Source organism: Gallinula chloropus (assembly GCF_964237585.1).
Source record: "Gallinula chloropus genome assembly, chromosome: 4".
Classification (NCBI taxonomy): domain Eukaryota; kingdom Metazoa; phylum Chordata; class Aves; order Gruiformes; family Rallidae; genus Gallinula; species Gallinula chloropus.
The window spans coordinates 36,108,300-36,134,659 of NC_140088.1; positions in this window are offsets into that span (position 1 = coordinate 36,108,300).

Sequence of the window (26,360 nt, forward strand, 5' to 3'; positions counted from 1 at the left end):
TTTGAGGTCTGTCTAAGATACCGTGTCTGCCTAGCAAGATAAATGCCTTTTTGCAAGCAGAGAGAGTCACCCATCCCAGCCAAGGTATTTCAGCATGACATTTGCCTAGGAAAGAAGCACAAACACTGAATAAGGACATTAGACTTTATGTGCATGTTAGATTGGTGTAATAACCAGTTCGTGCACTCTCATTCACATGTTTAACACACACCATTTTCTCTTCTTGATGAAGTCATGTAGACTCTTAATCTGGTCAAGAACTAGGAGGCATGAGGAGAAGCAGCCCTGCACAATTTGGAAGATATTTCCAAGAATAGATATACCACATGCGCTGCATATGTGTAACATCCAGTCCGCAGAGGAGCAGATGGCACACTGAGAACAGAGAATGACAGTGAGTTTGAGTGGGAAGGAAAAGAAAAACTTGCCCGAGGCACGATCATCATACCATCCTGCTGAAAACACTGCACAGTCTCCAGAGTGTTCCTCTCTGTATCCTAAGGGCACTCACTTCACAGGTGACATCATTTTGGGAAATCTATTTTATAGGAGATGAAAGTCTCCTCTAGGGCTAGTATGGGAGGACTAGCACACTATGATACACTCAGCCAGCTTCCAGGGCATGAAGTATTCCTCTTATAAAATGCCCTTCTGTTACCTTCAGCATTTCATAAACGTCTGAGCTCCTGCAAACCAGTGATTATCATCTTGATCAGACTGCACACTAGTGCTTGACCATTAGATAGCAGAAGTCACCTTCTCCAGAATCAGCAACAGGTCTCCTAGCTACTACTTCTACCCACCATCAGTACCACTTCACTCAAAAAAAACCCAGCTCAGCACACACAAACAATCCCCCACATCAAAAGAAATCTTGCTAAAATAAGGTATGGATCTTTCCCTTCTTTTCCTATTGCCTCAAGTTTTCTCCCCTTAGTAGAAATGGAGTTGGTATACCCTATTGTTCACCCAGACTGCAAATGTTAATAATACAGAATAAGATTCTCAACTGCCTGAAGCAATTTTATTTTCCACTAGCTTCCCACTAAATAGCAGTTAGGAGCTATTCCAGCAAATTGAGTGCTCCATGGCCTAGGGGGACAACATGCCACATTCTCCTTCACAGTTGCTGCTTTAGTTCCCCTACAGATTATCTAAATTATCTATAATATAGCTTTCTTCATTATAGCTATACGAATGGAGCAGGACTGTATGAAATTTTAACATTTCTACAATGCATCACTAACCACATCAGTATATTCATTAATATTTGGAATATTCAGAAGCAGGAGTTGGATAAATTTGTTGATCCACTATAATCCTATTTTTGTGAGACAGAAAATAAAAAATTCCCATGTTTCCACAAAGAAATTAACGTAGAATTGATTATGTTTTGGCTGTATGAGATCTCTTCAGCAAAACATTAAACACAAAAACCAATTTCAAATGTTTTTAACTATGATGACTTGTCCTAACATTAAAGCAAAAGTCAATCTTTTCTGATTAAACTGTGTCTTTTTCTAGGACCTGTGTATTTGATATAGATGGATTGTGAAGCCAGTACGAATTTATCTGAAGTGTGAAACTACAAAAGGTTGTTTTCTTCAACTTATAAAAATACCTAGGTACACATCTGGAAAAACCCTGCACAAGAGCAAAGGGTTTCATCTGAACTATAAGAGGACCAAGCTGCTAGCATGTTAAAGACTGTAAGAGAACTTTGACACATAAGAAAGAAAAATGAGTGCAGACGGGGACAGAGTTCAGAATAGTGTTTCTTAGTATGTAAATATGAAAGTTCTTTACCTTATGTAAATGATGGATCAGAGGATGAATATCAAATCAGAAACAGAAAGCAATTTCCACTAGGTAGAATTAGCAGGTAACTACCAAAATAAAAGCTCCTTAGATCAGACATGGATACCAGCGTAGGCTCTGTAGAGGGAAGCCTTGTCTTCAAACAAGAACAGTGATACAGATGAGAATAAGCAAAGTATTGTCATTTGGGTTTTTTATTTCTTTTTTCTTTCTTCTTTTAGAAAATCCCTCACCAAAGTATTTTAAGAAAATCAAGCTGCAGTGGAATTAGTGGGAAGGTCCAAGAACGACTAAGCAACTGACTAAAAGATTGAAGGTGGGTTATATATAATTGGTCAGCACTTGCAGTGGAAGGAAGTAATTAGTGGAATCTGTTGGGTTTGTGCTGTTCATTTTATTCATTCATAACCTTGAAAAAGGTGTGAGTGGTAGGGCAAGAAAGTGTGCCAGAGATACAGAATATGTTCAGAGGAGTAAGGATGAGATAGGACTGTGAAACCTGAAGGACCTTACAAAAATGTTCAATAACACAGCAGGTGAAACCCAATAGAAATACGCACAAAGCGATGCTCACAAGGAAAAAGTATCCTAGCTTTACACATGAAATGATGGTTCTGAGCTGGCTATCAGCAGAGTGAGAATCAGAGGTCATAATAGTTGGTTCCAGAGAGTAATAAGCCAGTGCTCAATAGCAGTGAAGAGACACAGGGAAATGTTTTAAATCAGGACTAGAATTAAGAATTGAAGAGGTCACTAAGCCACAGCTTAAATTCATAATTCAATTTTGTGAACATAAAGGTAGATACAAACAGTGTGTTCATCGCTGAACCCCTTGGCTTGAAAATTATCCATTATTAGAAAACAAAAAACATTCAGGAGAGAACAACAGGGATAGTCAAAAGCATGGATTGCTTTCTATATGATGGACAACAGGTAGGCAAAACATTTCAGCCTTTGGCAGGGATTCAGGTGGGATACGAGATTTGCAAAATCATGAGAAACATGGAAAGCCTGGAGAGGACAGACAGCCTTTTCAAGGAAGTCCAGTAAAGGAAACCATGGAGAGTCATGTTCAAGGTAACCAGGAACAGGGTAACCAGGGTAGCACAACCCTGAATACCTTGCTGAATAACTTGTGAATACAAAAATGTTTACATGGGTTAAAGTGAAAACAGGACAAATGCTTAGGGGTGAGATCCATTGGGCATTCCCAGAGAGACAAACCACCACAGAACTGGGAAATCTGAACTGAAAAAAGCAGGAGACATGGAAGACATGCACACGTGCATTGCACCTTGTACATCCTTGTCCTACTTTTCCTCTTTAGCTACTCATGTAAGGGCACCATTCAATTTTCTTGTACTATCAATAAACAATTTCACTTCAGAAAACTGTTTATAAACACCACAATCCCCTCTCCCTTGCACACCTCCCCCAGTGGAAGTTAGAGCCCGATGTCCTACCCCATGTGCTTCAATAATTTTGCTTTCAATCTATACAGAATATTACTTGCAATAAAACAAAACAAAAAGTTTCCATACTTCCTGTGTCATTGTCTTCAAAATGAACACCATCTTCACTCCCCATCCCCAAGACAAAGCAAAACTATTTTTATATTACAAACACGCACTCTCAATGGACCCTTTTTGCTTCTCCCCACCCCTGACATATCAAGAGTGATGGTCTCCAAAATTATAATTCCATTGAGGTGAGTAGTTAAACAGTATAAAATTAACAAAATGGAGAAGAGAGCTCAGCCCATACTACACACTAATTACTTCATCCACCACAGTGAATTTATCCAGACATCCACCACAGTTTAATAGCAGAGAGAAAAACCACTACATAGTTTATAGAGAGGGAATTAGAGGAAGCAAGAACAGTTGCCAAAGCTGAAATTTGGCTGCAAACACTACAAATAAAGACCTTCACTCTTGGGAAAAGAGCAATAACGTTCTTCTTCTGTTCAAAACATGGATGCTTCCAGGATAGTGCAGTCAGTTGTGCTGGATTGCATTTAATGCATATTTAAAATATATCACATCGTATAAATATTTTATATGAATTATTTATAAAAATACTTACACACACAGACCAACTTTTCCTGTACTTTTATCATTAGCTTTTAAGAAACACGACGAGGGGAAAAAAGCAAAAAGAAAGGTTTTCGGGGATAAAAAGGGTAGCATAACCTTTGAAAATTTGCTAAGGCTTAAGATTTGTCTACTCAGACACTACTTTCTACCTCCATTTAATTGGATTTTAATTTTATTTTTACATCCTTTTTCTCTATAGATTCTGAGAAGTAATTATTTCAATATCAATTGATTTGAAGGAAGAGTCCCAAGTCAGAATTAAGCAGCTTATGGAAGTTTGTCTTGTTCCTGGTTAAACATTCCTGCTATGCAGCTGGGTAAGCTGCTTGCAGTAATAAAATCCAGCTGAAATAATGGAATTGGGCTTGTGAGCCCAGGCTTGGCCTGGCTAAGGGGAACTCCTCAAATAGCTCTCATCAATGTCAGACACTTAGAGACAGCTTTCCCAAATAAACAAACAGAGCAGAGAAACAAAGTAAAACCTCAGCCTCTTCCCTCCAGTGTGCCTTTCATCAAAACAATATCACATTTTTGCATGTTTCATAAACAGCACATAATATAAACAGTCCAGCTTCTTCTTATGCTGTAAGAGGCAATTAGGTTCACAAACAAATGCTGTCTCTACATTCCATACAGAAGATGCCAATCCTCTGTAAGGAAAGCTCCATATAGGCAGATTTATTTTCGGGTATGAGCTCAGAGAACTTAAATCAAAAATTAAGATATTTAAAATAATAATTAAAAAAACAACCCAAAAAAGTGGATATTTTTGAAGGGTTTGTTGTAAATTGTTTGCAAGAGCCAGAGGAAGAGAGAGAACACAGAAATTCCAGAAAGAGCTTTATGCTTTGGCTTTTCAGCTCTTTTACTTTTTTGCTTGGAGTTGACAAAGCACATAAGAAAAAAACACATAAGACTATAAATTTTAATAACATTTGTTATTATGTGAAATGTAAGTAGGGCTGGTCAATAAAAAAATGTAAAAAACAAAAACAAACCCACCGGAACACCTGTGTTCTCTTACATGCTCCTTCTGTGATTCCTCTGAGTCAATCTGCACAAGAGCTGCAGCAGCAGCTGCTATCAGTACCCTGTCTACCAAGTGGAAATGGCTGCACAGATTAGAAAACGCACAGCAAATCTCAGGGTCCATAAATCATGGACTTCACAAGACACGTTTTACGATCCATTCCATAATATATACACTTCAAATATGCCACAGAAATCTACTTTTAAAGCACCAGCCTGTTAGCAGAAATGCAAGGGAAAACGCATTCTGTGCGCCCACAAAGACAGAGTGTTTTCTTATTGGAGGGGAACAAAATCTTTGCTCTGTGGAGAGCAAAGTTAGAAAACAGCATTGCATAAATAAAACTCAGAAGCATTATTTCTACAGCCCTGGCCGGCACCCTACTTGGATGCTTACTGGACTTCAGCAAGAATCTGCATTCTCTAGATACCTCCTGCTCTTTACACAGCAAGGAAGAACCAGATTCACAGTGGTATCTCACTTCTAATCATGTTTTTTGGGATCCAAATATTCTCGCTTTTACTCTTTCCTGAAAAATAGGAGTCTATGGTCTGACAGCCCACACCCACATAACAGTGCTATTCTAGTGCCTTTTCAGGAGCAACTGCACACTCTGGAGTCTGGGGCTTCTCGCCAATTAAAATGAGGCAACAGCTAAAGTGAGACTTGAAGAATATTCTCAATGGGAGTCCTAAAATAAATCAGGCTTTGCACATGGACACAATATCATCAGTGCTTTGAAAATAAGCAGCCAAACATAACTGTCTTTCAGCATCTTTATCTATTTCAGTCAGTCCTCTCATTCCTTTATGTCCTCTCTCATTCCATTTGCAAGCCTTCTCATTCCTTTGAGGTGCTTGCAATGAAGTTCCTCTCCTGTAAAGTTTTAGCCCCACTTAGTGACCTTTTCTCCCACCCATGCACAAGCCAGTAAGTATCTTTGTTTTGTTGCAGCCCACTTAAAATCCCAGCAATTCCCTGTAGCTAACTTGCTAGCCAAGGACAGAAAAATAGACTCTGCATTTCAAGCTAGCACCATATAATGCAGGAGGGAGAAGTGTCCAGACAGAATCCAGGGTACAGTGTCACTTATAAATCAAATCAACCTTCACAACCACAAGTGGAGTTTGAAGACTGATTCATAGCCATACAGTGTTTCAGCCTAATTTCTTAACCACCCATCTGAGATGTACAAACTGACCTTTAAACAATTCCAAAAATAGGACAGGATAAATCCCACATTGTCACATTAAAAGCATTGTGACAAAAAAAAAACCAACCATCCCAAAATGCATTTATAACACATACGAGGCTACTTTTTTATAACATGAACATTAGAGAGCATCACATATTCCTCACTACCTCCCACTTTCTGCTGAACTGTGGATATTTGATATTTAAAGACTATTCCTACTATTGCCTGTACTAGCTCTTCTTAGGACCACAGCAAACTTGAGGGAAGGGTCCAGCAGGATGCAAAAAATAACTACCAGGAAAGCCACAACTGTACTAAGTAACATCTTTCAACCATATTCCTTCTTAGCCAAAGTTCTCTTCAGCTTAAGCTGTACCTTCTCCTTCCTGCAGAATCACAGACTTTCACTGCTGACTTGGAAACAGCTTCAGCTCAAAAGGCCTTGAATGACCAGGTCATCACCACTACTCACTGGGGACTTTATTTATAAGTTTTTCTGGATTGAGGGATGATAGCAACAGGAAGGTGAAAAATATGGTCTTCTGTAGCCAACTGTGGTCTTGGAGTAACACATAGATATACATAATTTAAGTAATTTTAATACACATATATATGAAAATCCAGGATCTTAGGTGGAGATGGTTACAGGCATAGGTTTTTTGTTTTTCTAAAAAGCTCTAGTAATTAGTAAACGCAGGCAGCATCTGTACCTTGAGTACCCAACAACAAATCCCTGCCATCATCCCTTTTTCTCTTTTATTCAAATCCACTTATTCTCTTATCACAAACTCTAATTACTTCAGGCAGGGCAAGTTCTTCTGTTTTAGAGCTGGTCAGTGATTAGTGGAACAATAAACTTTAATAAAGCTTTTAGGTATTCATACAATTCAGGCACATCACAAGAGCATTCAGACTTCCATTAGACTAGTCGCACACCAATCTTTTTTCAGAGGAAAACCGTGGGTGTTTTTAGCTAATGCCCAATCATTTCATACACAGTGCAACCGCCAGGTACATCCTATATTAAGGCTAATCACAATGCGTTTATCAAGGAATATCCTACAATTTATAACATCTGATTGGGTAATAATCCAGTTGGGGAACATTTTATGAAGCCATTTTCTGATTGAAACTATACTTTTTCGGAGAGACTGCAAGGACCACATGAGAGGCAACAGGCAGCTCTCAGTACAAAATCACTCTGAATTACCCATAGCCTGCCTGCTCTAAATTGGATTGCTGCTCAGTCACACAATGTGGGCAAAAGAAGGTAATGAAGAAACAACTCACAGTTTTAGGCTCCAGGACTGGCTCACAAAGGCTTTCTTCATCCACAATTGAAAAAAAGGAAGTAAAAGACTTTAGTCTAAAAGGTTTATTTCACTAAGCACCAGAGAAGCTCGATGTAAAACTTGTTTCTTCTCTGTGGTCAAAGCTAATCAGGTAACAAGCTACACTTGTGCCCATCTTTGCTGCTGAGCCATCACCTGTCCCCTTTGATGCTCCTAGGAGAGTCTGTCAACACCTGCATGCCCATGAAGTGAAAACCATTACACTTTTAACCACTGTGAAATAGACCACAGTATAATACTGTTCCACCAGGTTGAGCTAGACCTAGGCTTCAAAGCAACTTGGCTGTGACTTGTCTCAGTCCCTGGGCCCAGCTCTGTTGCACTTCCAGCACAATGTGTCACCATAAGGTCCTCCTGTTCAGTTATAAATACACCACTGTCATGCTGCTGAGACAACATGCTGCATCCCCAGGCAGCAACATACATACAGATAAGATTTTAGGGTCTTTTCTTTCCTTTGGAAACAAAGCTTATGTAATCAAGCCATGAGGGGCCTTCCTCCAATGACTTTGGAACCACATGGCTGATTTCAAACAAATTTAAAATAAGATTGAATGTCACAAATGTAGTTAGGATCATAAAAACGTCATGAAAGAGTTAATGCTCTGGCTGACAGAATTGCTGCAAAGTGACCTCCTATTAAAAAACAGGCAATCCATATAGGAGGGCAGCTTCATTAACACCCCCAGCAGTGGCTGCTCGCAATCTCTTAGAGATCAAAGTTAATTTACCACAGGGTATTAATCTATAGACAATACAGCTTCCTTATTTCTGGGATGCCATGATCTAGGGCTTTTAAAAACCTCTTATTACAAACATCTGAGCTTCATAATCATAATAAATAAGCTTTTCTATATTTAAACAGTTAAGGCAGCAGTTTTTTAGGTAGACAATTGAAAAAACAAATACACATATGAAAGAAATTTTGGCTTTTGAAACTGTCAGTTAAACAGAAACAATTGCTTTCCTTATCTCTTGTTAGCATAAACAGAATGAAACTCAAATGAATAGTTAATGTTTCCCTTAACTCAACTGTTGGCTTTTTCCAGATGCCTCCTGGAGTGGTATGTAAAATTTAGGCAAACATGTAACTCTTAAATTCTTCTCTTGGTTTACATCTGCATGTAATAGGGTCAGTTTAATATGTGACCATTAAAAGCCTCAAGTGACTTTTTATTGCTGGGATTGTGATTGACAGTGTATTTGTTCTGGCATGGAAGCTGATTGGTAATTCCCATTCCTATCTGTGAGAGAGAGAGTCATCCCGTGTTGAGGAAACCAGTAGTGCTATGTCATTTGGGACCTGGTTAGAGTCCAAGTACCTCCCCCTATCAAGAATGGGGTAGGATGGGCTTACTTTTGTCAGGGAAGTTGTGTTTAGGATTCCCTGTTCCCTTAAGTTTGGTTCATCTGATACATGGTTTGAGACTTTCTGGTGTGCAGAGATTTTTAAGAGTTGGCTCAGAATCTGAGAGATATTTAATCCAGGCAAGCAATAGCAAAAAGCCTGTCTGCGGGGTCTGAGTGTAAAGTGGGAGTAATAAGCAAAGATTTATTTGTATGTTTTTCTGCATAAGTTATTAATTTAAATTTGTGAGGCCTTTCACTTATTCTACAGGATAGTTCTTGTGTTATATAGTACTTTATCCATGGTTAAGTACTTTAAACAGTTAAATAATGGAAATAAGCTAGTGTCATACAGCTATGGAATGATGAGCGTCATTAGCAATACTAATTCTCTGGGTAAGAAGGCTGACCGGGGGGGGGGAGGTGGGGGTGGGAATAGTAAATGCCCCAGTGCTTCTTTTAATTTCTTAGGTATTCTAAGAAAGTGAAGGGCCCTTTGAAGAGATATCCTATTTTTCTAGTTTTCTCTTTTTTCCCTGTTAATTCTGAATAATTCAGGTGAAGATGAGTTACATCTATTTATCAATATTTGATGCTTAAATCACCACACAACAATGTTTACAATGCTCTTATGGTTCAGCTCTCCAACTGACATGAGTGCAGTTTCTGCACAAGATACATCAACTCACAGCAACAGCGATGTGAAGTGATGTACATAGTGTTTGTAACCAGACTGTGCTGGCGTACAAAGGTTACACACTGGGTGTTTGAGGAAAGAACGTGACTGAAGTCATAACATTTTTGTAAAAGTAACAGTAGTAGTTAAATTTCAGTTTAAATATCTTAAACTATACAAGATCTGGAAGATATCTTAGACATTCCACATGAAGTGCCACGTTTCTGTGTCTTGTTCCTAGCTTGAAACAAATCCCTTGTAGTTCAGTACAAGTTAAGAATGTGGCTCTCACTGAAAACTGTTCTTCACATGTATTCTTTGACCCTGCTTTGAGTGTTCACTGAAAGCTGGACAAGGACAGGCAAAAGTGATTATATATGGATAAACACAAAATAGACAACTTGACCCTGAGTGCCATTTTCTCTGACCTCAGCCAAGCAGCAACGCGTTTAAACACTATTACAGGACTTTCGCTGTAGTGCCAGTCAATTTCTGCAGATGAAGACCGATCAGCAACTAATAGTTCTAAGAGGTTTTGCCCTACTCATCCTTGTCTGTCTCTGAAATTGACTTAAAAGGAACAGGTCAACCTAACCTCTGCGCTGTGAGGAAAACAATCGTAAAAACATGACTAAGACAATGTTAATAACATATCTGAGGGACAGGGATGTTTGTTGGATAAAGCCATGATAATATTCTGATGTTCCACGTGAACATAAGAAAAAACTTCTTCACTGAGTCTGATGGAACACTGGGACAAGTTGCCCAGAGAGGTTGCAGAGTTTCCTGTTCTAGAGACATTCAAACCCTGCCTGGAGACATTCAAAACCCACCTGGACACGTTCTTGTGTGACCTAATCTAAGTGATCCTCTCTGGTGGAAGGGTTGGGCTACATGATCTTTTGAAATTCCTTCCAACCCCTGCAGTTCTGTGATTCTGTGATGCATTATCAGAAAGCGGGGCTGCAACACTCACTGAAGATGACCACCTGAAGAAACAAAATAGTTGTATCTTTATAAACTCAAAAACACAAACTCAGCTTGAATAACAAAAATTATAAAACACAATTATATCAATAGTTATAAAGATTTTAACAAACCTTAAAAACAGTAGGCATTACTTTTGGAACAAGTACCCCATTTGAATTAGTGTGTTACTAAAAACCTGCATTCTTGACAAAGAATAGAGAAACATAGAGATTAGGGATTCCTATTTCTTTTAATAAATAAGACTGAAATTAATATTTTGTATTTCTTACAACACAGAATTAGGGGCTTGGAAGATGAATATGAATGCTGGCTGGAACCCCCCAATCTCTAAAACTCCTGTTTGCCTATCAGAGGAAAACTTGGTTGGAATTGGACCCCACATCTTTTTAATTCTGCACTCTGGATTTTGTTGATTGCTCATAAGTTTGACATTTTGGAAATACTGGACTCTGAGTCCAACTGGTTTGTGTGGCCTGGAGCTGCAGACCCTGGAAAGTTCTTCCGACATTTTCAGGCTTCAAGTGTCAGATCTGTAGAATGGAGTTTGGAAGCTGATTCCCAGTACACAGACTGTGTACAACAGGATCTCAACAGCCTGCTAGGTGTGTTTCCATGCTAGAGACATTAGTCAAAATGTTTTATTTTAAATGTTTTATATCCAATAAACTTTTCAACAAAATGCTGCTGAAGATTTGCCAATCAGTCGTATTTCTCAACACTCCTGTCAGACCACTAAAATAAAAAGTGAAAAAAGAATGGTCTGGCTACCTCTGGATTCTCCTCGTGCCACCATAAAAATGTTTAAGCACTGCATTTTCTGAGCGTTAATCTATAGTATGAAAGATACCATTCTGTGAATAAAGTAGTTCAGATACAGAATAATTAAATTATTTTCCCAAGGTGATAACATTTTTCCAGAAAATGGCCAAAAAATATCATACACTTCTGATCTATTCTGCAATTGCAAATTAAAAAGTTCTCATAAAAAAAAAAAGTCAGAAATTCTAGAATAAGCTTGTAGTTGTATTTCATAACATGCATTAAAGTCTGATGAACATAAAAATATCATTAAGGTAAAAAAAGTGCTTTTGACTGCTATATTCCTAGCTTGATCCATCCAAATCTGACAAAAGCAATGAAAGACTAATTTATTTAGTGTGCACCTATCATCTATAGGATTTGACTTATTGATGGTGACATCCTGAATGAGAAATCTGCACTACACTCATCAGAGATGATGTAACAGGAGGAAATGTAGCTGGAAAGGGGCACTCTGAAACTCAATGTTCTACACTCAGGTATTTTAACAAATGACTTTCAGGCCTAAAATGCTTGGATAAAACATTGAAATTGCATCCCAGAGCTCCCTCTGGTAACCCTGAAGAGTTATCAGTGGAAGGTGTTACTAGGTAGTACTGTGCTATTTGGAATAAAGCTACTATCTGACCACTTGAAGTATGATTGTGAAATGTACTGAAACTTTTTATTGATTTCCCAAGATACAAGTGCAGTTGACTGTCAAAATCAACAATAAAATCATTGATTGGTAAGAAATAAATCAACATGATGATTACTCTTCACCATACCAAGGACCTGTACACATTTGTCTTTTTATCTAAGCTCTTATATGTTTAGTTTATACTGTTAATTTTTCATGAGCAGCAAATGGTTTACTCTCTTATAACCATATAATGAAGTTCTCATTCCCTTATTCACCCATTACTTCATAATTAATTGGCATTTGTATAAATGAGGGGGAAGACTCTCCATGGAGAGGGCCACACGTGGCTTGGAGAGGAGGAGAGCAGAGGATAGGCAAGCAGTCACTTACTGAATAGAAACTTTCTGTGTTGGGGCAATGCCATGGTAGGAGATTGCACTTTCCTACAAAAGGTTTCCACCTATGATGGATGCCAACTCAGCTGTTGTGAGGCTGGGTTTTCTGAGAGGAATTTTGGGAAAAAACACCATATAAATATATATATACATATATATGTATGTGTTGGTACTATCTTTCACATCTCTATCACTAGTTAAGCAGCCAAGGCAAAATGAGAGAAAAAAAAAATCTAAATTAAAAGGAGTATGGGCCAGAGTGCAGCAGCACAAATATACATTTCCTTAACTTGCTTCATTTCAGATGCTCAGAAATAAATGTTAATTCTGTAAGCTGCCAGGACTGTAGACACTGATATATATATTATGCTAAAGCGGCAAGACCTGCACATCTCAGTGCAGACCCATGTCTCAATAACATTCCCAAGTGAATCTGGAATCAGGTGAACACGCTAAGGCAAGAGAGAAAACACTCTAACCAGCTTGTTTGGTCAAACCAATGAAACCAGAACAGTGTGCTCAACTTTGCGCAAATATTCAAGATGAACCTAATGCTGAGAAACATCAATTCAGTCAAACATATAAGCGGATAAATGACCTTAATCATGTGAATATTCCCATTAGGATCAATAAACTGACCTGTGCTATTGCAACAAATCACACTGGAATAAATATCCTTGCTGGAAAACAGAAGGTGATACTAGAAAGAGCCCAGCATAACTAAAGAAATCCAGAATTAAGCTGCAGACATGAAAAAATCTGGCTTGTCACAATGGTCTGTGTCGCAGAACTGCCTATTTAAGATGTGACAGCACAATGGCTGTTCTAATCCAGTATTGGAGATAAACTCAGAACAAGCTACTGCCAAAATCAACACCCAGTTCTTAGCTGCCCTGACCACTTCTCAGCTCTAATTGAGGATCAGGCCATCATTTTGAGCATCCTGAAAAATACCTTGCCAGTGCCCTTTTTAAAATGTCAAATTCTCACTTTGTTTTTTTGCATATTCTAAAGTACTTCAAACTAAAATTGCCCTTGGTATCACTTTCAGGGGATCAGTCTCTCTGGGAACAGATTTTTTTTTTCTTTTGACCTTTACATTTATCGCTAAGGAAGGTATTTTTATTCCTCACACTTGCTTGGAGAAGCTTCACAAAATTTGTCTCTTCCCATAGTTACACTGGACTTCTTCCTCTGGTGTCGGTGGTGGGGTAAACGCTGCCATACACCACTGACTTCTCCACTGGAAGTGTAGCTGCAGCCCATGCCAGGACAGATGTAGGAACTGACAATGCCATCTTATGGTGGAAATACAAACTGCAAATGCATTCTGGAGAAGTAAATACAAACATGGCTGTTTCCCCGGATAGGTAAAAACAGTACATTGAACGCTAAGGATGCAGCTGGGGGGGCGTGTGTGAATAAATAATTATTAATATCTAGCCTTTTTTAAGTCATTAACGGCAGCTAGCTTAATTTATGTGCCAAAATTCTGAGTGACAAGTGAATATAGAAAAGTACAAGGCAAAAGGGAGAGAAATGCTTGCATTCTCCTCTCACTGACTTGCTTTCACTTTGTCTTCCTGTTTCTATAGCTCTCTTAGCATGAAAACAGAATTCACTCACATGGATGAAATTGCATGTGGTCTATATACCAACATCCTCACCAACCTAGCTTAAGCAACTGACCATCTGTTATGTCATTGGTAGATACAACCTGGCCATTACAAACAAGAAGGAACAGAGACTACTTCAGTATTGGACTTTCTCACCATCTACAAAGCATCTCCAAGTAGCAATTTGCCCTGGAAATTGCGGTACCCAGCTGTTAGGAGCAGGGATGTTAGATGCCAAGAGGGCCAGAAGATTACCTTCCAAAATAGCAGGGTATGAGGACTGCTAAATGCAGTAACATGCATAGATATTGGAGATAAAGTATGTGAATACATCTGCAAGTTTTTATGGGAACTGTGTGGACTTTTGTCATTAGACCATTGTTACATTGGAGCTGTGACTTTAACAACTGGTTCCTGAAACATTCCTGAAGGAATGCTGCAGCAAAACAAAGGGAATCATTGCTAATCAAAAATATAAGAAACTTTTTTGTTTTTAAACAGCAAGATACATAGTACAGTTGAGGTTCCTCTCCTTGACATAAAGGCAGCCTGGGGGCATGTGTGTGTGGTAAACAGAACATCGAGTTTACCCCAGTACAACTGTTGTCTTAGTTTGCCACCTTCACCACTTCTGCTCTTAGAGATGAGAAGACTGATTCCAGCAAGACCAGATCATTGGAGTCATGACAACTGTCAGTGGGGAAGCATCCTTACACGAGGTGGGCTGTTGGGTCTTTTTTAGTGTTGGTATTGGGTTCTGCTCCTTTATGTCTGACTTTTTTCTTAAAATGCAGTGAAAGTTCCCACGCTAAAACATCATTAGAATTTCAGACAAAGCTCGTTTTGTGACAGCAAAAGTATTGTGAATTTAACATGTTCTCAGTGAATAATTGTTAAGAGAACATTATTAAGTCTTCAGCTAAGAAAGTGTGGGAATATGTATTCTTGGGGGCATTTATATAATTTCTACTTTTTTCTTCCTTTTTTTTTTTTAAATTTTTTATTTTTCTGCTGAGAAGTTTAGCTCAAGCCAGTGCCCTGAAACAAAAAAGAGAACTTGCCTGGGAGGAATTGCATACATGCTGAATATTTATATAGAATGACAATGACATTTGACTTCAGATTTTCTTTGACAGAAATCGGTTCCATTCAACTGTGACCCATATCTCTTTGTCTTGACAAGCTGAGAAAAACATAACACCTTGGATCAAAGCTGAATAAGGCCCAAATTCTTCGTTCTATCTCCAAAAAACACTGACTTAAATTTGATAGTCTTAGAGGATGAATGTGTATTAAAAGGGGGAATTTTAAAAAATTATAAATGCTGGTATTTTTACTTCTATTTGTCCATAGTGCAATGTATGAAGTCTTATTCAAACACATGCCTAAATTTAGTCTTATTTTTCTTCCAAAAACCTTATCATTTGAGGAGAGTGACAATAAAACTAAGAGAATGAGGATGAGAAGCGTGTGATATAGAAGAAAATTGGTTGATATGATCATTGCTCTCATTTTGGTAAGTCTACATTTAATAATAGTGCTCTCCTATGTCTACTAAACCTTGTCCCATTTTTCAAAAATATTCTAGCCTATCTCTGCATACCACAGCTCTGCTAGAGTCACAGTCTATTAGAATTTGGCCTAAGCATTTACTTGATTAGTACAGCACTCACAGAAAACTGGGGTAACATGGAAAATAATATTGATGACTTGATGCCTCACGATCTCTAGTGTCACATCTTAATGAGGCCCTCGGGAGGCAGCACCTGAAATAACCCCACTGAAATGAAATGGAAACACACACACACACATACACACACACTAACAAGCCCACTATGCTTTGCAGGTCCAGGGAAATTAACTTAAGTGTTCGTTAGTTCTGCTGTAAAACTGTTTAGTTTTCTCTGCGACTTCACGGCCTGATTCCCTTGTGTAACTATTTAAATATCACATTAAGACAATATTGGTGCAGAATACTGAGACACTCCAGAAGCCACAAGTGTCAAATTTAAAGCAGCTTGTTCAACTTACGCTCACCACTTCGTGGGTAACTCTTGCTTTTAAGTTAGCACGTACTGAATCTTACTTTATAATACACTACTTGAAATGTATGCGTTTACAATATAATCATTGTCCCAGAACAGTAAACACAAATATCATCATTTATTTATAGGTGCTAGTGTGTCAAAGAAAGTTCACAGAAATCACTTGATGAAGCATTTGCAGTAAACATCTCAACAAGAATGTCTCTCATCATTCTGCTCACAAAAAAGTCCCTGTATTTCCATCAAAGAGTCACTAGCTTAAAAATCCAACCCAAAACCTCAGCCCCAGTTCAGGAATTTGGATCCGACCTTCCAATGCTCCTGAGCGCGATACGCTACCCACTATGCCACACAGCTGCATTGCATTTTTCTTGCTCTCATATGGTGATGTATCTAAGCAGCCTGCGTGTTAGCTGCAATGTCACAAGGGTCACATAAATATCTGCAAGATAGGCAGACAACGATGCTTCTGGAATTTTTGAAAAATAAGGGGGAACAACAGAAAATAAGCCAAACCATCTGGAATCTAAATCAAGGGTTGTTTTCCTTTTAGCACACACACACACACACACACACACAGAGCTTGGAAGGAGAACATTCTATCATTCTTGCTCTTTGTGTAATGCCTCTGGGCCCTTTTATAACATGTAACTATCAGAAGCCAAAAATCCCAACTCACACAGATTATTATTGCAGTGCTTGGAAAGTTATTCCAGTGACTCACACACACACGCACACACAAACACACAAAAAGAAGAAAGATATCCCTGTTCATTCAAAGTCTGTCCCACAGCTACTTAAGGTTATAGGCTGATTCACTTGGCTTCTCTTGGTTTTTCACAGCTAGCAGAGACCTTGGACGCTCTGAGACTCTCGTATGCCAATCAAAACATAATTCTTAATAAACAAAGAAATCTTGCCTTTGAAATCCAGAGAGAATCATGGTGGAGAGCAGCAGCTATGTGATATTTTCCTTTCTGTCAAAGCAGCAGTAACCCTCTAATTCAGGAAATATCAAAAAATAACCTTTTCTCATGCTCCAAACTGGAATTTCTGTGTCCTGTCATATCCTGTCCCATCCCATCCCGCATCCTCTCCCATCATCTTCACAGGATAAGCTGTTTGTGAATAGCAGGAAAAAAACCTGGGTTTAGCAATGAGGACTCAAGCAATTTTTTGCAACGTGTGTCTTAAAGGTCTTTTCCAACCTAGTCATTCTGTGATTCTGTGCTTCTGTGTTCCAGCACCTGCCTCAGCAGAAAGCTGCAGCAGAGCTTCAAAGAGCAATCGTTCCAGTAGTTACTCATTTTAAGGTCTGAGGACTTTCCACTTCTGATCATAGTGTAGCTTTAGAAATCTTGAAAAACAAAGATAGTACGCTGAGAATAGGTTCAGTTTTTCTTTGGAAAATTTAGCTTTACTACTAAGGCTCAACTTCTGAAATACTCACAGAAGCCAAGGTGATGATTTAAACTCCTGGAGTGTGAGGGTATTCACAGTGTTTTCAAAAATTGTTGACAGATGATGAACCCTGAGAGCTCAGATACAGTGGGCATGAAGGAGTTATGGGAATAATCAATCCATGTCCTCCTATATTTCTTTGTGTTTACCTATTGCAGTGGTATGTGAGGTTGCTGTCAGTGATCATCATTGCAATATCTAGCAGATATTATAAAATCCACTCATTTCAGATTTCCAACAGCCTGGGCCAGAAATCTATATGTTACCCAAACAGCTATTATGATTTTCATAGTGTTAGGGGTAAAAATGGCTCAGCTAAGAGAGACGGTATGCTCAATTTACAGCTATCCATTAACAAGGATCAATACCAAAGTCTAAGAGACCTTGCTGCATGTTGATTATAAGGAGTACCATGGGTCCTGAAAAATACTCAACAGCAGTAAGAGGCTAGGATTTACAGAAAACCACAGCAGGGAAAGGGAGTCCAAGATGATGAGAAATAAGGATAAGAATAAGGAAATCACGTAAAGGACTATTGCAGACTCGCTGTGACAAAGGTGACAAAGAAATGAAAAGTATTTGCGAGAAAAGCTTTTGGGAAGTCAAGAGGCTCAGAGTACAAACATCTTTTCTCCCTCTTGCATCCTTTTTTGTCTCTCTTAAAAGGCGACCTCCCTCCAAGGATATTTGCTGGAAATAAGATACAAGGATTGGAAGGTGACACAGGAGAGAAGTACAGGGAGCAGAGAGCTAGGTCCTCCACACATTGTCCACAATTTTGTGAATACCTGCTTTGATTGTGGAGAAAGGAATTATCTAATATCCAGGCTCTCACACCTCTATAGCCATTTGCTTTAACAGGAACATGTTCTGACCCATCAAATGAGGCCCCTGGAACAAATGGTCAAAAAATTTCCCTCATCTTTTGCTTTTCTCTTGAAAAAAAAAAAACAAAAACCCAAGAAAAAAAGCACCATCTTATTTTTGCCGAGCATACCAGTACAGATTTCACACATATTAAATAAGACATTTCTGAAGCACTACCAGCAGAAGTTAAAACCCATCAATTTTCCTAGTTACTCTTTTTCCTAGTTTGTCCTGCTGCTCAGTCTTCATTACTGCCTTGCGGGTTACCAACAAACCTGCCCTGTCAGGAGGGATCTGTGAGGAGTCTGCTGAGTTGTGAATCCTATGCTAGAGCTGCAGAAGGAAACATGTCTTGACTTTGGTTTGATGCTGACCAGAAGGACGGAAGTGAGAGTATTTCCTACAGTATATCCATGTATGCACATTAACAACTAATATACTGAAACTAGTCATCAAGGAAAGTAAGGACTTTATACAATGCTGCTACCTGAAGTAAGTAGTAGAGTGTGTTCTGATAACATTGCGTATATACTTGCTTACGCACTGATGAAACTACCTGAAGACCTCACCCTTCTTTGCCCATGTTGAGCAACAGAAAAGCCACAGAGAAAGACAGGTGTCCTGACTCGGTAGCATAACCATGCACCGGGAACCCTTCTGTTATAAAAAAGTATTCTGGGACATACCAATCATCAACTGCATATAACCTGCAGCTCTGCATTCACTCTGCCGCTGCTACTTGGATCCCAAGGCCAGGATCCAAGCACGGTGCCATATTATCGGTTCACTGTTGAGAATGATGGCTGAGAAAGAAATATGCCTTTAACTTCTGGCAGCTGAATCACACTCACAGGTAGTCATTGTTCGGTAACAGAACCAGCTAAATGCTCATGTGTGGCTTCTGTGTGGCTCATTTATCTCACTTAACTTCTAGCTTAGCATGTAATGTAGCATGAGCATAACTATATTTCAGCACATGGGTATATAAATGCTTGTCTCACTGAATTCTCCTGTGCACAGAATTGTGAATTGTGCATAGCCTTGAGCACTGCATGAGATGGACGTTCACACTTGACCCTTAGCTATCCCTTGTAAATTTGTAGTATAGGCGTCAGAGTCAAAACATATCATTCATTTCTTCCACAGCTCCTCTGTCCCTCATGTGAAATTTCCTTTTAAGTGGCCGGTGATCAGTGCTGCCTGCAGATTTTAATAGGCTTGCGTCGGTTTTCTGTAGCCTTGCATTGGAGCCAAAGGGCATGATAATGTATGTGAAACCTGTCTGGAGAGTGGGAATAAGCAGATTTAAGAGTCTGAATGTCCATAATGGCCATTTCCCCTTTGAGCAAGCCATCAGTTCCGTCCTTCAAATTGAGGTTTTCTTTTGTTGCCTGCACATGTTTAACCTCAAATCCCTACTCAAGGATAAAAAAGGGGCATGATCTGACAGCAGGCCTCATATTCTTCAAATCTAGAAAAGTGGCCTCAGGGAAAGTGAATAATATTGATGTTATAGCTCTGCATACCACTTTTTTGGCAGACAAAGTTTATCCCCCATAGCAGGTAAGTATACGGAAACACCTCTAGGTTCAGTTTCAGAAGAAAAGCATAGCTGAAAATGTTTTGTTTCTGCATGACCTCCAATGTGCCAACTCCCTGCTCCTCTCTGTATGCCACAGCAATAGGAAGAACTGGACCCAGAGGCAGAGAGCCCAAATGAGAGAAAGACAGTATGAGAATAGATGAATTTGGACAGCAATCAAACCGTCATCCCCACGTGTCGTGTGTCCCTACCGCTGCCTTTCCATTTTAATTACATGGTTTAAAATAATCTCCTCAAATTTGGGAGGAAATCTCCTTGTCTGTATTTGATCTGGCATTGACTGTCTATATCTGCAACTCCGTTACCAGGGGGAGACCCTGGCATTCCTTATGAACAAGAGGAGAAATGAAATGGGATGTAATATGTTGGAGCCTGGCAAAAAGGACTGAATAGAATTGGCCAATAGCCAAATGCTTTCATACCTAGCAGAAAGGCACTAAATGAGACTTGCTATATTTAATTGGGCATCTTTCTGATTAAATGAAGAAATCTCTCTGTATATACATGCACATTATATATTTATGTATACATTTTGCTATTCATAGATATTTTCCTCATTCCCAGCCTACTGAAGATTGCTTTGAAGTCTAGAGCAAGGTTGGGAACACCCAAAGTATGAAAGAGAAGATTCATGTGGGGATTATGCTTCTTTGCTTATTCTGTGTCATCCAGGGCCAAATTCGCTGCCTGACGGCACATCAGGAATGAACCTGGCCCGTTGTTCTTGTAGGTCTTAGATAAACACTGCTTCAAAAAACGGTGAGATGCAGAGAGGTCTCCTCTTTCTTCTATAGATATTTTCACAGCCATTCATTCATTGATCATTCTTTTGGATGACTCTCATAAATACAAGATTAGTTAGCAAGTTGATAGAGGCAGAGCAGAAGTGCTGTCTTGCATAAAGCCTCATCTCATGCTCTTTACTGTGACCCTCTTTTATTCAGCTGCAAATAACTTAATGTTAACTCTTTGGACTTGTAGTTTCTGTTTTACCTCTTTCTAAAACTGATAAACATGCACCACTAGCAGATATGAATGTGCAGCAGCTCACTTGCTGCAGACACAGATGTCGTGGAACCAATCTGTCGATTATTACCCAAAGTGTCCTTTTGCACGAGGAGGGCCGAGAAGAACTTTTCACCATTTCAATGGCAAACTTCTCTGCGAGGCATATAGCACTCATCGAGGTTTTTCTGCCATTTTAGAGAGAAATTTCAACTTTGGTTACTCTGTATTCCTTTGTTAAAAATGCTGGCCATACGGAGATGAGTTAGCACTTTTTACTACGTAGAGTACAGTGATAACCTGTGAAATCGTAAACAGTTAAGGAAAGCTCATGGTTAAAAAAAAGGCTCTAATATACATCCCCTTCCCAGGAAGTCTAAACTCTACACATATTTATTGAAACATCACTATATTTTAGCCACACATGTCCCAGCCCAGCTATCTCTTCTCAGGTTCAAAGTTTGGTGCTGTGTTTATTTTATGTGGTGCAATTGGTGTCCTTTTGCCTACCACCATCTTCTCTGTATTTAAATTGGTATTCTCTGCCTATATTCTCTACTGACAAGTCCTGTGGGGTCATTTCCAATTCTGCAAAATTCATGCAACCTGTATTCTTGAGAGGTGATTTAATGAATGCCCACTGACTACAGGGAGACTGGGATCAACACTGATTTGCAGTGAAATTTAACATAAAGAAGTTCAGCAGATGCTACCAATCCAGAGTGTGTGTGTATCTATATGTGTGTGTGATTTAAATTAAAAATTATACTGGGTTCACTGGAAAGGCTAGTGTCTAGAAAAACGGTAGTCTTTTAGTTTCATCCAATGGTCTGCTGCTGTAAAATACTCAAGTTAAAAACCAGCAGGTATTTAGAGATAAAAATAATACTAATAGCAGAGGTTTGCTGAGATCAGAAGCTGAGTCTCTGACTGCACCTAACCGGGAAGAGTATCTAGCTTCAAAGAGCTGAGGGAAACGGAGGTCATGAGGCATTAGAGTGATGAAAAGTAGCAGCTTAGTTCTATAGGAGCAGATCAGATTAGTTGAGCTGATTTCAAAACAACTGAAAAATCTACTTTAACATCTTTCATTCTCTTGCTGAAAATCTGAGACTGGGGGTACTTCTAGGTGATTTATGATGGGGCATAACAGTTTTAAGTCCCTGATCATTCACACGTCTCCACATTAGCTTCAATTTAGGATTTACTCTTAAATGAGCTAAATAGTCTCCCAGCTGCGAACTTTCTTCTACAGTAGGAGAGATTTCCTGCTTAGCATACCTGGCACTAGTACTGGGGAAATCAAACTTCCCAATCACGGCTAGCCAATATTTGTTGGGGAAGTAAAGGGCAGCACCACTGTGAGCACAGACCTGCCTTTTCACAGTGTACAGTATATTTCTGTGGTATATCCACCATCCTAACCTCTGTCCTGTTGTGGGCCATCCTGCAGAACACGTTACTCCATGAAGTGCCATCCCACAGTCTGACCTGTCACCTGTGTCGCTAACAGCAGCAGGAGTGGAGCCAAACAAGACCGGGTACTCAGTGCAAAGCAGGAGGTGAGCCACTGCGTCAGGGGTTTTACACAGCACATGGGAGCAGTTGCCGTGGGCTGCAGGCCAAAGGAGCATGTGTTGCTGAGGTGCAGAGGGTTGTTGACAGCTCTATTGCTACCGTGTGTGCATGCACATGTGGTGTAATGTGTACAAACTTCCCCTCCCAACAGGCCAGGAGACTTAAACAGCAGGGGCGCAAGCCTGGCAATACCTCTTGGCTGGGAACTGTGGAATGCTTACCCACATTTGTTCTCCCTTGTTCATTCTTTGTTTTTCAAATAGCTCCACTTGAGTGAAGTATAACTCTAGAAAATGGGAGCTCACCATGAGTAACATCACTAGAACAATAAAGGAAGCAATGAAGAGTCACCACTCCACCAATGTTTATTTTGCTACCAGGATGAGGCATTTCTTTTGAAGAACAGGTTTTTGTCATTATGTTTTACCCGGATTATTTCCAGGGGGGTTATTTTCCCATAAAATAACTGTTTCACACTCTCCATTGCTCAGTTACGTGCTGTTATTATAAAACCTATAATCTTTTGGCTTTTCTTATGTAAATCCTTGGCATCTGAATAGTTTCTAGATGGTAGGTTATCCTACCTTCCTCTGAAGCCAGGGGACTGGAAATGTTTGCCTCTACATTTGTAGTCTCAGCAGCATCCCCACAAAGATCTTCATTTTAGTTTTGGGTCAAGTTTGTCTGCAGGGGTGATTTGGTGTTTAAAAGAATTATAAAATAGTTGCTCCCATCTTAGCCAGGTTCACTCATTTCATTTTGTACTTCTGAAATGTCTGCACAAAACCTTTCATCACTAGCTTTCCAATGAATACTTGAAACTGTTTACACTCTCTATGGCAAGGAATTGATTCTGAAATACTGTAGCCATACTGTAAATCAGTATTGATCATTTCCACAGACATAAAGGGAGAAATTACACAGATATTAAAACCTTTCATTTATTAATTGTATTTAGTTCCTATTCTACTTTACAGAAACATCAGATTAAGTGAGGAGGGACTAGCTGAAATAGATAGGTTGCTGTTATCCTACCAATTAAAAACTCTTGTGTTTTGAAATTGTAAAACTAAAGCTTATTGCGATATATATGGTGTAGCCTAAAACTTGACAAGTTTCATCTGACCAAAAATTCAAGAAAGAATAAGGAATGAATGGATAGTAAAGTAACCCAGATCAACTTTAATTTTCCATCTTTTAATACAAACTGCCATCCTCAAATGGCTTTAGAATCTTTAAGTAGGTAAATGACAGCAGGAAGAGGCACAGGCAAGGAAAATAAGAAAAAAGCTGGTTGCACCAATGCACTCGCAACGAAACCACAGGAAAAAAGACCACCACCAACAGTATTATTCCCATTTTCTTAAATCTTTAAATCCATCAATGGTCCTCAGGCTATTTGTGAGAATATGAAGCAGCTCTTATCACATCTCACTAACCAGAGTGCCTGTGTTTTGCATAAATGGCATTTTTAATTGTATGGAATGAATTTCTTAGGGTGTGGCATACTGGTCTTTGTAATGGTTCATAGTCTGTAGCCATTAAAAAAGATGATTTGACTATTAAATCCATGGGTCATAATGAACCAAAAAGGGCTATTCTAGAGGTAATAGAGGGAAGCTTTAGAAATTTCCAGTTTCTTTAACCGTGCAGAATGTCAGCAAGACTTTCTAAATTCAAGCACCAGTAATTGTCTATGCCCTTTTCAAACAAAACCGCTTACTTTTGATTTCAGCATTTACTGTGTCTTTCTCACACAGCTGTGCACCATGCTAATGCTGTTGCTTTATCAGCTTCTCTCCAGCCTGTTCACCTCACCAGAGAAGCATTGTTCTTTGCAGAACATCCCCTGATGCTTTGCCAAAGCCTACATTTGAACAGCTCTAGCAAAGGGATTTCCAATGCTTCCCTTAAGAGTTTGATAACACCGTAATTAGTCTTTCTATTTGGCAACTAACTCTAGCTTTTCAGCCTTAGTTTCCCCTTCCCTTGTTTAATAGATACTTTCTTTCCTGTATTCCCAAGCAATACTTTTCATCTCTTTAATATTGCCCTTCCAGTATTTACAGGCAGATTTCCTACTACTGCTGCTTCCTCAGTTTGTAGTTATTTTATGCACACTTAATTCTTTTAACCTTTTCCTCATGAGTTTCCTTAGCTTTTGGTATGCCTTTAAAGTAGCTAAAACCATTAGCTTTTCAGACCGGATGCATGTGCATCGCTGATCATGGTGACTTTATTAAAATTACATAAAGGGCATTCCACTGAAGACATATTTCACTAAATAATTAAATGTAACAGGAAAAGCAGCTCCTTTCAACAAAATCTTCTGCAACAACACCATCAGGCAATTCTTTGTTCCCTCAGAATTCTCTGAGGGCACCTACAAGAGGCAAATTCCATTGAGCTAGGGATTAGCCCAGTAGTGTCCTCATTATGAATTTAGAAAAAGCAGCAGCAGTAACATGACATTTCTGACACACATGGTAATTATACAGACTTTTCTTGAAGTATAGAAGTGTCAAGTTACAGAGAAAAAATAATTGAATAAAACACAGGTTTTCATTTAGAAGTTACCAGAGAGATCACAGACAAAGTTATGCCACTTTAGGACATTTATTATTATATTACACTAAATGTTTTTGCTATAGAAATTTTTCATCTAGAAAACTACCCAGATAGTTCAAATGTCTACTGGAGAATTAGTGTTCCATATTTTGAGTTCTAATTAATTTTTAGTCAATTTTCTGAAAGTATGGAGCAGAAGAATATGAATCTTGTTTAAGTGGAAATATCAGTACAACCTCCTCATTCTGTGCTAGTAGAATATCTGGCAAAGTTGCTTCACTTTTGGCCATATGTCCCTCGGTACCGTGCTGAAACTTATTATTTACTCTCATCTCTCTCAAAAAAGCAGCTTAATTGCTTTTAATTTAAATTAGGCACTTAAAATCCATCTGCTTTACACAGATTTGAGGCTGCCTGTGGATCAAAGCTCATCCTGATGGCAGTCATGAGAACCTGAGTGTGCTATGTGACATATCTAACCAGTCACTGCTAAGCCAGCTCAGTTTCTAAGCAGCGACAGAACACTGACGGTAAATAGCCAAATAAACAAAGCAGTAAAATGTAAAATTAAACTTTGCCCCTAAAGTAAGGATAACTCTAGGAACTGCAGATTCTAAATGCTTTTCCACATGCACAGTTACTCCTGTAATGAATCTTCCCAGTCCATTTTATACCTTGGCTACCTTCTGTTGAAAATAAATACAATATTCAGGAGGAACAAAACCCTATTAACGCTGCTTTTGAGACCTGTCTGTATATTCTCATAGTTTCATTATCACTGTATAAAACGAATAACACATTATTATCAGCTTTTTTTTACTTGACTGAATAAAATCCATGACTTCAGTCTGAGAAGTAAATGATGTCTCAGGAATTAAGACAAAGCTAGGTTCTAAGCAAAACAACAGAGATCTTGCTTTGGAAAAGTTCAGTCTTTAACAGCACATTATAATGGCAATACTCATTCTTCATAAAGAGATTAATCACCTCTAACAAAGGACTGAGACATTTATTCCATTCTGTCATTATTCATAGAGGATCCCTAAGCCAAAATGTAAATAACTTACACTGTATCACTTAAAATATCACCTCCTTTATCTCCAATTCATCTTGTCCCCCTTTTGACAAAATATCAGACATTACTGGAATTGGCCTGCTTAGATACCATAAATATTGTTTTGTTCCTACTCCTGAAAGAACATTGGATTTTGTGATGGAAAGAGAGAAATTAAAATCTGTATGCCCAAGACAATGATTCCCTGTGAATATCTTGAGGT